Source organism: Schistocerca americana, chromosome 1, assembly GCF_021461395.2.
Source record: "Schistocerca americana isolate TAMUIC-IGC-003095 chromosome 1, iqSchAmer2.1, whole genome shotgun sequence".
Lineage (NCBI taxonomy): Eukaryota > Metazoa > Arthropoda > Insecta > Orthoptera > Acrididae > Schistocerca > Schistocerca americana.
Window position 1 is genome coordinate 663,555,990 of NC_060119.1, and position 12,299 is coordinate 663,568,288.

General features: G+C 43.0%; 1 protein-coding gene across 1 annotated transcript in view; it reads left to right on the top strand.

Moving 5' to 3' along the window:
• Positions 1-4,436: 4,436 nt before the first annotated feature.
• LOC124544638 (ionotropic receptor 25a) overlaps positions 4,437-12,299 on the top strand; it is a 424,769-nt gene continuing 416,906 nt past the window's right edge. Inside the window, exon 1 of the mRNA XM_047123253.1 lies at positions 4,437-4,534. The gene's annotated coding sequence lies outside the window, so the exon portion shown is untranslated. The remainder of the gene's footprint in view (positions 4,535-12,299) is intronic.

Genomic DNA, 12,299 nt, shown 5'->3' on the forward strand with positions numbered 1-12,299 from the left:
TGGTACACACTCCCCTGTCCACTGGCAGTGACGTTAGCTCTCCTGGCACTATTCTGTCGGGAGAGCGGAGGAGTGATGGACTGGTGGAGTCCAGAGGCTGACTGGTGATTGAGAGAAATACCTTATTGTACTTTAGTTACACATCTCGTCATTATCAATGTGAGGCAGACACGCCCCATTCTGGTGTGGCGGGCAGGCAATGGCCAAGTGATGGCTGGGTTATGCCCCGGCAAATAGGTAAACGCGTCAGCGCCCTGCTGTGCTGATGTCAGGCCAACAGCAACCCAGTGGCCCGTCACTTGTCCAAGGCTCTGAGTCAGCAGCTTTCAGCTTCTTGTGCTGCAACGGCGTTCTGCTGTTGAATGCCCGTGCCATCCGACTCAGGCCTGGCTCCTGTCCAACGCGGCGACGAGGAAAGACTGTCATGCTATTTGGTTCCGCCAGTTTTCTGTTAAGATTTTTGCTTTGAGAGGGAAGTGAGACGTGTGCCAGCCAGACTTGTGAGGAGAACTGAGTAAAATGTTGCGACTAATGTTTTAGCAAAATCTGTTTGCAGTATGTTATCTTCACGGACATCAAGTAATGGTACAATAGTTCGAATTTCATTATTTGAAAATATTCATTCATCGGCTGAAAATAGTCTTAGAACACAGGAATTTGCTTGTCCGTTTTCCAGATCAAGAAATTAGTACGACTGGATGGACAGCAAAAGAAATAATCAGAAGTGTTGTTGCCTGGAGATGTTTCGGGAGCTGTCAGTGTGCATTCTCTTTACTACCAGTGTAAATCGTCGGTTTTGGATTATGCCAGTGAGGTGTGGACTTTAAATTAGAATACGTTTCAAAACCTAAAGCTAGTTTAGCAAGTAGTGATGACACATGATAGAAGAGACAGGAAGAGAAATAAATGAATCAAGAAACAGACTAGCATGGAAGACGTGATCATGATTGTAATGAATTAAGTGGAGACGTACCAGACACGCGACCACACGTGCAAAACGAGGATGCAGCAGACAACACAAGATGGAGAACTTAAATGAAGGTAGCTACATCATATTAGAAAGCGTACTGTAGGCCGTAATACGTGCAAAATTCCACACGTGACCGTCATCCAACAGTGGATTTCTTTATTTCCAGATTGGTAAGTTCTTTCTCAAATTAATTGCAATTTTTGTCTGCTATATTCTTCTCACAGTTTCTTTCCGTCTTCCACCGTCCCTTGTGATCCTGCTTCCCAAGCAGGTAAATTCCTCTATCACTTCTATCTCGTCTCTTCCAGTTCTTATTCTTAAAGATTCATATTCTTCTTCAGTACTGCATAGTCCTACGAAAATGTGTGCAGTAAATCCTTTCCATTGTACTGAGGAGCTTCTGAAGATCTTCTTTCGTCTCCGTGACCACAGCAATGTAATCTGCGTAACACGGCATATCTGTCTTTCGCCCATTAATTTTGGTCCCCACCTAAGTAGTTTCGCGAACTTGATCTACAGCTTCCTGCGTGTAGGCTCTGAGTGTGAGAGGAGAGAGAGCACATCCTTGTCTCACGCCTTTTCTAATTTTTGTTTCTCGCTCCTGGTGAAAATTGCCAATCATAGGTAATTTGTTCTTATAGAAGCTAAATATCCTCCGCATGTGTTTGTATTTTAGATCTGCTTACTTCAATACTCAGAACATCTCTTACCAGAAAACATTATCAAATGCATTTTCCATGTCTACAAAGGCAATACAAGTTGGTTAACTTTTTTGTATTCGCTTTTCGATAAGAAGACTCAGCACCAGAACCGCCTCTCTTGTTCCTAATCACCTCCTGAATCCAAACTGATCAATACTTAGCATATCATCCACCTTCTCCTCAGAATAACCTTTACGAGACTTTTTCATGCAGGCGATATTAGGCGTAAGGTTTGGTACTCTGCAGTATAGGATCGATGATGCATTTCTGGAAGTCAGTTGGTATCTCTCCTAATCAGTTTCAGCAGCATCATTTTCATGCTGTCACCAACATTCTTGATTACTTCTGTAGGAACGCCGTCGGCACCCGATGCTTTGTCCTCTTTATCTTTAAGAACTTTCTTAGATTCTTCGTCTTCTTTGTCATCCTCGTCTGATCCCCTTCTTGTCCTATTACATCTTCCGATAAAGGTGTTCCGTCATACAATTCCTCTAAGTTGATGATAATGATCGAATAAATTTTAGACTCTAATGGAACGATACTAACAAAGAACATTTTTTTTTAAACTGACTTAGTTTCGTGAATGAACTGTAATCTAATCTTTTTTCTTATCCTCCATGGATTTTCTTTCTACCCCAGAAGGTAAGTACCCCAATGATGGGAACCGCTCCACCAATTAGTTTCATGAAAGACAAAGTTTATTGTAAGCAGAGCTGATCTCTGGAACCTTGATGTGGGATTGCTCACATATTTAAAAATTTAATATTTCAACATATAGAACAAGCACTACAAATGTAGTAAAATTGTTTCTCGGAGGGGCACGCAACAGAAAAATTAGACGTACGTCTGTTTCAAACTTAGATTACTTTTGTACTATCTCCTTTTCTAAAGTGGCTGCTTGGTTACAGCTTGAACCGTGACATCAAATGAATTCCACGAAAGTACAGAGGGACATAATTCAAACAATTATTTAAGGTGTGACAAATCGGGCGTAATGAAAGAAGTAACTGTTCAACGTTTTCAAACATGATGGTCGTATAATAAGAATCCCAGTACGGATGAAAATTTAGAGGCACCCACGAACATAAAGGTGCGATATTTCGCTGCTTTGATAGGAGAGTTCTCCGCCAACGCGTTTAGCACTGTGTTCAGTACAGTGGAACAACATTGTGTGCAGTGCAGCAACAGTGAAGTCCACATGCGCGTATGATATAATTAAGTGTCTGAATATATGCGCTATGCATCAAACGCTGTGTCATTCCATTGTTTTCCAGTTTTCTGACACAAATTGTGAATGATATTATTTTTCTTCATTTTATGCCCACGACAATGTTGACAATGCTGACAATGTTGACTGGAACACTCTGTTTCAAATTCCGAAGGTGGCAGGGGTAAAATACAGGGAGCGAAAGGCTATTTACAATTTGTACAGAAACCGGATGGCAGTTATAAGAGTCGAAGGACATGAAAGGGAAGCAGTGGTTGGGAAAGGAGTGAGACAGGCTTGTAGCCTCTCCCCGATGTTATTCAATCTGTATATTGAGCAAACAGTAAAGGAAACAAAAGAAAAATTCGGAGTAGGAATTAAAATCCATGGAGAAGAAATTAAAACTTTGAGGTTCGCCGATGACATTGTAATTCTGTCAGCGACAGCAAAGGACATGGAAGAGCAGCTGAACGGAATGGACAGTGTCTTGAAAGGAGGATATAAGATGAACATCAACAAAAGCAAAACGAGGATAATGGAACGTAGTCGAATTAAGTCGGGTGATGCTGAGGGAATTAGATTAGGAAATGAGACACTTAAAGTAGTAAAGGAGTTTTGCTATTTGGGGAGCAAAATAACTGATGATGGTCGAAGTAGAGAGGATATAAAATGTAGACTGGCAATTGCAAGGAAAGCATTTCTGAAGAAGAGAAATTTGTTAACTTCGAGTATAGATTTAAGTGTCAGAAAGTCGTTTCTGAAAGTATTTGTATGGAGTGTAGCCATGTATGGAAGTGAAACATGGACGATAAATAGTTTGGACAAGAAGCGAATAGAAGCTTTCGAAATGTGGTGCTACAGAAGAATGCTGAAGATTAGATGGGTAGATCACATAACTAATGAGGAGGTATTGAATAGAATTGGGCAGGAGTTTGTGGCACAACTTGACAAGAAGAAGGGACCGGTTGGTAGGACATGTTCCGAGGCATCAAGGGATAACAAATTTAGCATCGGAGGGCAGCATGGAGGGTAGAAATCGTAGAGGGAGACCAAGAGATGAATACACTAAGCAGATTCAGAAGGATGTAGGTTGCAGTAGGTACTGGGAGATGAAGAGGCTTGCACAGGATAGAGTAGCATGGAGAGCTGCATCAAACCAGTCTCTGGACTGAAGACCACAACAACAACAACATGCTCTTGACTTAAGACGAACACTGAATGATGTATATGATGTACATACTAAATGTCTGAGACTGTAAACAGTCATTAAAAGCAGTCAAATCGCTTTTTTACTTTTTTTGTACAGTATGTGGTTCCGCGCCATCAGCTGCAGTAAATGAGACCGACAAAACAGCGCTCCATATGGCATGTGACGGCTGAAGTAGAAACGTGACATTTATCAACCGCCCACCGTTTTAGCGAGATGGCGTTGCCATCGATCACCGGTTTGTTGTGCTTCGGGAGCTGCACACACTGGTCGCGTCCCATTTCGTGACGCGCGCGCCGCCAAGACAGTTCATCGATAAGCGAGCTCGTCCGGCCGCCAGCTGACCACGGCCGGCCCACCGAGGAAGGTGAAGGCAGGGCCGCGTGCGAGCTTCCTGCAGGCGAAGTCGGCCCGCACGCCTCCTCACCAGGACGGCGTTGTACGCTAAGGTAAGTGATTTACTGTCAGAGGAAAGCAGTCGAATAGCTCTACATCAACGGTCACTGACTACTCCTAAATGGAGGAGACATCGAAGTTAAAGGAAGGAAAGAAGACTATGAATTGGAACTATGGCTCCTTAGAACCGGCTACTGAAACTGGAAAACGTCTGCAGCTATTTGTTTAGTCACTCTTTCTATACAACCTATAAGATAGTTATTATGTTGAGAGCAGTCAGAACGTTTTATCACACAACAGAATTCTAAGTGAATTCCTTCTGTACATGTTGACCGTTCAACCAGTTAGTCTTAGATTATGTAATCAGCTGTAATGAAGAAAGCGGTTCTTAATCCGAAGTTTTACCGCTAATGGTCGTATTGTAGGTGGAATACCCTTTCCTCTTTACCAGCCGGCCGGAGTGGCCGAGCGGTTCTAGGCACTTCAGTCTGGAACCGCGCGACCGCTACGGTCGCAGGTTCGAATCCTGCTTCGGGCATGGATGTGTGTGATGTCCTTAGGTTAGTTAGGTTTAAGTAGTTCTCAGTTCTAGGGGACTGATGACCTCAGATGTTAAGTCCCATAGTGCTCAGAGGCATTTGAACCATTTGAACTTTTCCATCTTGGAACTGGCTCAGCCAGCCAGCTACAGAAAGACTTAACGCTCTAGTGTGCAGTGTGAACTACTGCATAACTTCTCATACACGCAAAGCATAGACAGAAGTGACAGTAAATATAAGCGTGGCTGTTGATTAGAAATATATCCGATAGCTAATTAAGCTATCAGCTGTGTACCAGTTTCTCTTCACGACGTTAAAAAAGACGAAAAATCATGTACTTCTGATCAGAAATTGGCACATCTCTCGTATTTTACTAACGTTGTATGTGTCCTTGAACTATATGATTTCCTGCTCCCCTGAAAGTAACTCCGCTTCTTGTCCACTTCAATGTGTTACACAGTTCTATAATGGCGTCTCATCACTTAATGAAAGCCAACATCGCAAATATTGATTTATTTAAAAATGATGATCGGTTTCGACCTTTATGCCGGCCGTCTTCAGATTGACGGTACCATATGACTGAAGTCGGCGGTGCACAGAACACACACACACATCACATGACCGTTTACTACACGCTTTTACCATTTTCAAGGCTGCGGTTCCTTACGTACACCCACCAAACTGTATCTCTTTTACAGCCGCGAGGGATTAGCCGAGCGGTCTAAGGCGCTGCAGTCATGGGCTGAGCGGCTGGTCCCGGCGGAGGTTCGAGTCCTCCCTCGGGCATGGGTGTGTGTCTGTTTGTCCTTAGGATAATTTAGGTTAAGTAGTGTGTAAGCTTAGGGACTAATGACCTTAGCAGTTAAGTCCCATAAGATTTCACACCCATTTGAACTATCTCTTTTACCAATTCAACAACGCTGAGCTTTCTTCTTCCTTCCTCTTAAGTTACTTCTTAGACCAGCCTGACTCCTATACCTCAAAGACATCGTCAAGCCCATCCTAATATGTATACTAAAGCTCACACTTTCCTGCTTTTGTGACTCTCCTTACAATTTCCTTGAACGATTTTTACAACTCGACTTCTCTATTGCCCCAAGAGTCAATCTATTTAACTGCTCACTTCTTGACTTGAAATATTCGGAGGTTATAAGACTAGAGGAAAGAATACAGATTGGTATTTAACACCTCGTCGACAGTGACAGAGGGAACACTTGGCCAGCTAATGTAGGAACGCAACAGGAAACTATGACCTGTTTGGATGAACCGGCAAGACATTCGTCCAAAGTGATTTGGAGGAACGATGTAAAACTAAATCTGGAAGACCGACGAGGATATTTCGCTCGTTCCTTCTGACCGCGAGTTAGTTTCTTAAGCCTGAGTGCCATCACTTTTGGCAAGCAATGTCGATTTGAACCATGATTCGTTGAAACATTAGGAGGGGCTGCGGAAAACGGATGTACGATTATCCTAATGAAGTCCCCGTCAAGGCGTTCGGTTAAACAGGTACTGGCGACCTAGGCCGTTAATGTATTCCACTCTTGCCTTACGAGGAAAGTAATGTTCTCTTCCTCCTAAGGTGTGAAGTCGGTAACATAATAAGAAAATACACTTTTGATCATTTTTGTGCTGGCCCTTCCTTAATAACAAACATACCCGTATACTGAGCATATGCACCTCTTCAGGATATTCATGCTTTAACAGAAACAAATTTAAATTATTATTTTAAGGTTTTTAGGTGGATAATGTAGATGAACTACAACTTGTCAGAAGTTGGTTCATCAATTTAACGAGACAGTTATAAAAAAGATGAACAACAGAACAGACGTATTAAAAATTGACAGTTTATGAGAATTCAACAAACAATAATAAAAATAATAATAATAATGTTGACTGGTACTCACCTTCCATGCCAGGGTATAGTAGTCACATTTCTGCCAATTTTATATCCACACCTACGCGACTAGCAATAATTCGGAAGCGAAATTCGAAGATTAAAGGTATTCCAACGACCTTTCGAACTTTACCCTTATCCGACAAAGGTGCCGTAAATTTTTAGGTCTAAAAAAAGAAACAAACTCAGCTTCCTTCGAAACCGTGGGATCGCGTATACTACGCCACCAACTGGTGCTGGCAAGTACAACGAAAGAAGATTAGTGTTCGGCGTTGCATCGACGAAAAGATCGTTGATGAGGGAAGCCAAACTCGCAAGGAAACATCCCGGCATTGCCCTTCACTGATTTAGAAAAGCCATGGGAAATGTAAATCTGAATGTCTCCAGCAAGAACAAAAATAATTCTCAGGGAAGTTATACTTAACCTGAAGGGTCATATATAAGTTTATTTGTTTACTTCGTAGGGCCCTGTTACAGATGGTATGCCCTTGCGTTCATCCGATCTTTGAACTGACACATCCAGACTGTTATAAGGGGACCTACAACTGAGATGGGCTCAAAATCATGGTGCGAGACGGCACGTTCCACGTAGTCAAGTGATTACCAGAGACGAAAGAAGCAATAAGTCCCAGAATGAAATACCGGGACCGCCCGAGAACTGAAACCCAAACCTCTGGATTTGTGGTCTGACGCTCACCACCTGAGATTCCGAACCACACAGTAACTCTGGAATTACCAACTGGATCTTACGACAAATAATTATGAGAACTGAACAGGTTTCCAAAACCACATTCCAGTAAACACGAATAGTAAACATTAAGAACGGCTTTTATCGTATGAAACACCTTAAAATTTCGAACGTTTTATTGAAAAAAAATGTTACACCTACCTCCTCGACTTCAATATGTCGTACTACCTAAGAATCTGGTGGCACATTTTCTCCTTTCATTCCAGTAAAAAATCACAAATTAGCTGCTTAGCTGTGGTACTAAGGGCTTATGCAAGTTCTGGGGTAGTTTTTAATCATATTTAACTTTGAATAGCTTATCCCTGCGTTTGAAACTGAGAGAGGCATTGTAAAGAGAATTCTGAGAATTATATACTAACTATTTTCGCAGGAATAGAAATTACACGTCCAGAATTTCAGTTTTTGCTGGGCGGTACCTGACAGCTCCGAGCAAAGTCCTAAAGCATCAGTGCACTTCAGTAATACGGAAGAAATTTCTCCTCCTGCATCAGGCAGCGTCTTATAGCCATACAGAAAAGTCTGTGATGTTCTTGCATCGAAGGTAAAATCTTCTAGGTTGCTAGGTAGCTTCCTGCTCCTCTTAAAATTTCTTGCTCACAGGTCAACGTTTCAACGTCAGCTGGGACCGTCTTCAGGACTCTTCTGGTTTCTGTTATTAGTTAGTCGACTTGTGAAGAAGAAATCTGATGAGGAAGATGACGCAGCTGACAACCTAGAAGATTATACCTTCAGTGACAAGGACGGCGTAAGCTTGTAGACTTATATTTTCGTAGGTCATTCTCATGACAAAGAAAACCAGACACCCTTGCTTTTGCTTTCAACTGCTTGAATCTTCTCCCACTAAATGAATCACTTTGTCATATAAGGAGAAACAGACGTTTACGCCAAGTTATTCTTTATGGTCACCCTCGAATTCAAACATTTTATTTGTGGATTCCATCTTAAATAAGGCTCAGTGCCGATTTCTTCGGCCACCTATCGACTAAAGGATTTTTGTGTTTCAAAATAGCTTGTTACATCACGTAACGACAATCTAACGAAGTAAAGCGGACAGTGCGGACATACATATTTATAGAGTGGGTGTCAACCCTCTTTCAGCTGAAGTAACGCCACCAGCTTCGCGACTTCCTTTAAGTGCAAACACTTTGCTGTTCTTGCACTGAACTGTCAGTGTTTTTAATCTACACTGATGAAAAAAAAATTGCAACACCAAAAAATTATTACTGTAGAGTAACAAAATTTCGAGAATAAATTTCTATAGATACAGTAGTTAAGTGACTAACACTGAACGCTCACAGGTTAATGTAAGCGCAACATAAGCCATTGCAAATGTGAAGTGCTGATACATTATCAACCGGTGTAACAGCTAGAATGTTGAATGCAAACATGTAAACGTACCTGTACATGTATTGTGTTGTGCAGGTGCCAGAAGTCAGTTTATGGGGCGGAGTTCCATGCTTGTTGCATTTGCTCGGTCAATACAGGGACGGTTAATGCTTTTTGTGAATGGTACTGGAGATTTCGTCCAATGACGTCCAATATGTGCTCAATTGGAGACTGATCTAGTGATCGAGCAGGCCAAGGCAACATGTCGACGTTCTGTAGAGCATGTTGGGTTACAACAGCGGTATGTGGGGGAGCGTTATCCAGTTGGAAGACAATCTCTGAAATGCTATATATGAATGACAGCAGCCGGCCGCGGTGGCCGAGCGGTTCTAGGCGCTTCAGTCCGGAACCGCGCGACGGATACTGTCGCAGGTTGGAATCCTGCCTCGGGCATGGATGTGTGTGATGTCCTTAGGTTAGTTAGGTTTAAGTAGTTCTAAGTTCTAGGGGACTGATGACCTCAGATGTTAAGTCCCATAGTGCTCAGAGCCATTTGATTTTTTTTAAATGACAGCACAACAGGTCTAATGCCTAGTCTCCTGCTGCCATATGAAATCGCACACCAGACCATAACTCCAGTTGTAGGTCTAGTGTGTCTAGCATGCAGACAGGTTGGGTGAGGTCCTCAACTGGCCTCCTTCCAGCCCACACATAGCCATCACTGGCACGAGGGCAGAACCAGCTTTCATCAGAAAAGATGAAAGAACTCCAAACTGCCCTCCAATGAGCTTTCGCTTGACACCACTGAAGTCGCAGATGGCGGTGGTTTGGAGCCAGTGGAATGCACGCTGCAGGGCGTTTGGTTCGAAGCTGTCCTTGAAGTAACCGATTTGTAACAGTTCTTGCGTCACTGTGTTGCCAAGTGCTGCTCAAATTCCTGCTGCATATGCAGTAAGACGCGACAGAGCCATAAGCCAAACACGATGCTCTTCCCTTTTGGTAGTGCCCCATTGGCATCCGGAGTCTGGTCTTCTTGCGACCGTGCTGTCTCGTGACAACCACTGCCAGCAATAGCGTGCAGTGGCTACATTCCTGCCAAGTCTGTCTGCATTATCGCAGAAGGAAAATCTCGCTTCATGTAGCTCTGTTACACGACATATTTCAAACTCCGTGAGGTGTTGATAACGGCCGGCCACTGTGGCCGAGCGGTTCTAGGCGCTTCAGTCGGGAACCGCGCTGCTGCTACGGTCGCAGATTCGAATCCTGCCTCGGGCGTGGACGTGTGTGAAGTCCTTAGTTTAGTTAGGTTTAAGTAGTTCTAGGTCTAGGGGACTGATGACCTCAGATGTTAAGTCCCATAGTGCTTAGAGCCATTTGAACCATTTGCTGATAATGGCGTCTTTGTCCCCTTGAAAAACCTTGACTAACATCAACTCACCACATCCAATCTCAGAGGCAACTAATGCACACGACCCTTACAGCGTGTATTTAAAGCATACCTGATTTGCATCCTCAAAGTGGTGCTATTGGGGCCACTCTTAGGCGACTGGAACGAAATTTGAATAGTCATAAACTGTCGTTTATGTCGCACAGTTCCTCCTTGGTGTTGTGATTTTTTCCGTCAGTGTACATTAGAAACGTGCCGACCAGAGTGAAATTTTTTTTCTTGCACTATTTTAAGGATATCGAAAAACATGGGTACGTTGTTAAGAGCTTATTCTCTAGTCATCTAGGTAGGATTCGTAAGACTAATATTACGGTGCTGCCTGCCTGCCTCCTGCGACTCTTTGTTAAAACGATGTGCTATTTTGTACCACTCTGTCAGCTATCTCCGCAGACCGTTCACTGTAAGTCCATAAAATCGCCTTCCCATTTCAAAAATATTATCAAGGATTTCGCGTTTTAAGCCTCCTATAATATTTTTACAACTGACCTCATCTTACATTTTTGCTATAACTCTTCTTTTCAGTGCGTTACGTGGAACATGAAATGACTTTGTTCCTGAAGAAGATGACATCTTATCATTCTTTACTGGCTCAGTCGCATTTTCCATCGCAGGAGTGTACCATGTTTGTTGCTCCGATTTCTAGTCATGATGTCCTAGTACCTGAAACAATACTGAGCGACGGCAGCAGACTGTTTTCAATTGCTTTTTTTACTAGGCCGAATACGAGGGTTGCAGCTTTAATGGTACCAACTACTTATTTACAACTTTACAAAATAAACAGGTTTCAAAGATTTACTATCCTTCAAAGTAGTCATTAGTATTGTGTATAAACCGTTCCAGAGATGTGGAACTCGTAGGATACCATTGGCACCGCCAGTTGTGTTGATAGTTCGAGTGGAGCAGTCTGTTCATCGGAATCCCTGTAGTTGCGAAGCCGATGTCACAAAGTGATTCCTTCAGTTTAGATACGCATGCTGTCAAGATTGTTTAGCGTATGCTGCTGAAGTTACGCTGGGAATCCCTTATACATCTTCCATACAGTCCCGATCTCTGCCCATCTTATTCCCATCTTTTTGGAGCCCTGGAGAAAGACATTCGTGGTTGTCTGTCTGCTTCAGACGAGAGGTGCACGCTTGGGTTCAATCACGCTTCCAAAGACAACATCGAAAATTTTTACGTGAAGGCAATGACCGTCTAGTCTCACAATGGGATAAATGTATTAACAGTTGTTACAAGGCGTTCTGTGCCCAAACTGTCCTACGACCTATTTTATAAAGCAATATGCACATCACAATAGTCAGTACAGTCGATTCTTTATCGCTGTGTGATAACTGCACATAACATTCAATACTGCCAATGATTGCACAGGTAATTACGTCTTGTTTTCCTTTCTTCTTGTTATGGTAAGCGCGTCATGTTATTTTCGGCAGCCTTGGGAGCTTTCTCAGCCGGCTCATGATATCGAAGTTAGCTGAGAAGGACTGGGGAGTCATGTACTTGGTACTGGTACTTGTTCATCGCTATAGTCAGCCCCCCCCCCCCCCCCCCAAAGCAGGTAAAGGATAGAGAATATTCACTGCATCCCGTCTTCGCCCTGCAGGTGTGCAGAGGACGGCCTGCGTTTCGTAAAATCTGCATTGCATAAGACACTAGGAGAAATCCCTTCTGGAGAGAATAAAATCTGAAAAGCCAGATGTAGCACTTAGAACTTGAGGCCGCGGGAGGGGCCACTGTTCATGGCCATCCTGCGAAGGAATATCCTTTTAAATCCAAGTAACAGGGAATTTGATTGGCTCACAGTAATCATTTCTGAAGAAGGTGTACGTTCCCAAACACGTCTTCATGCAAGCCTTTTGGTTGGTCG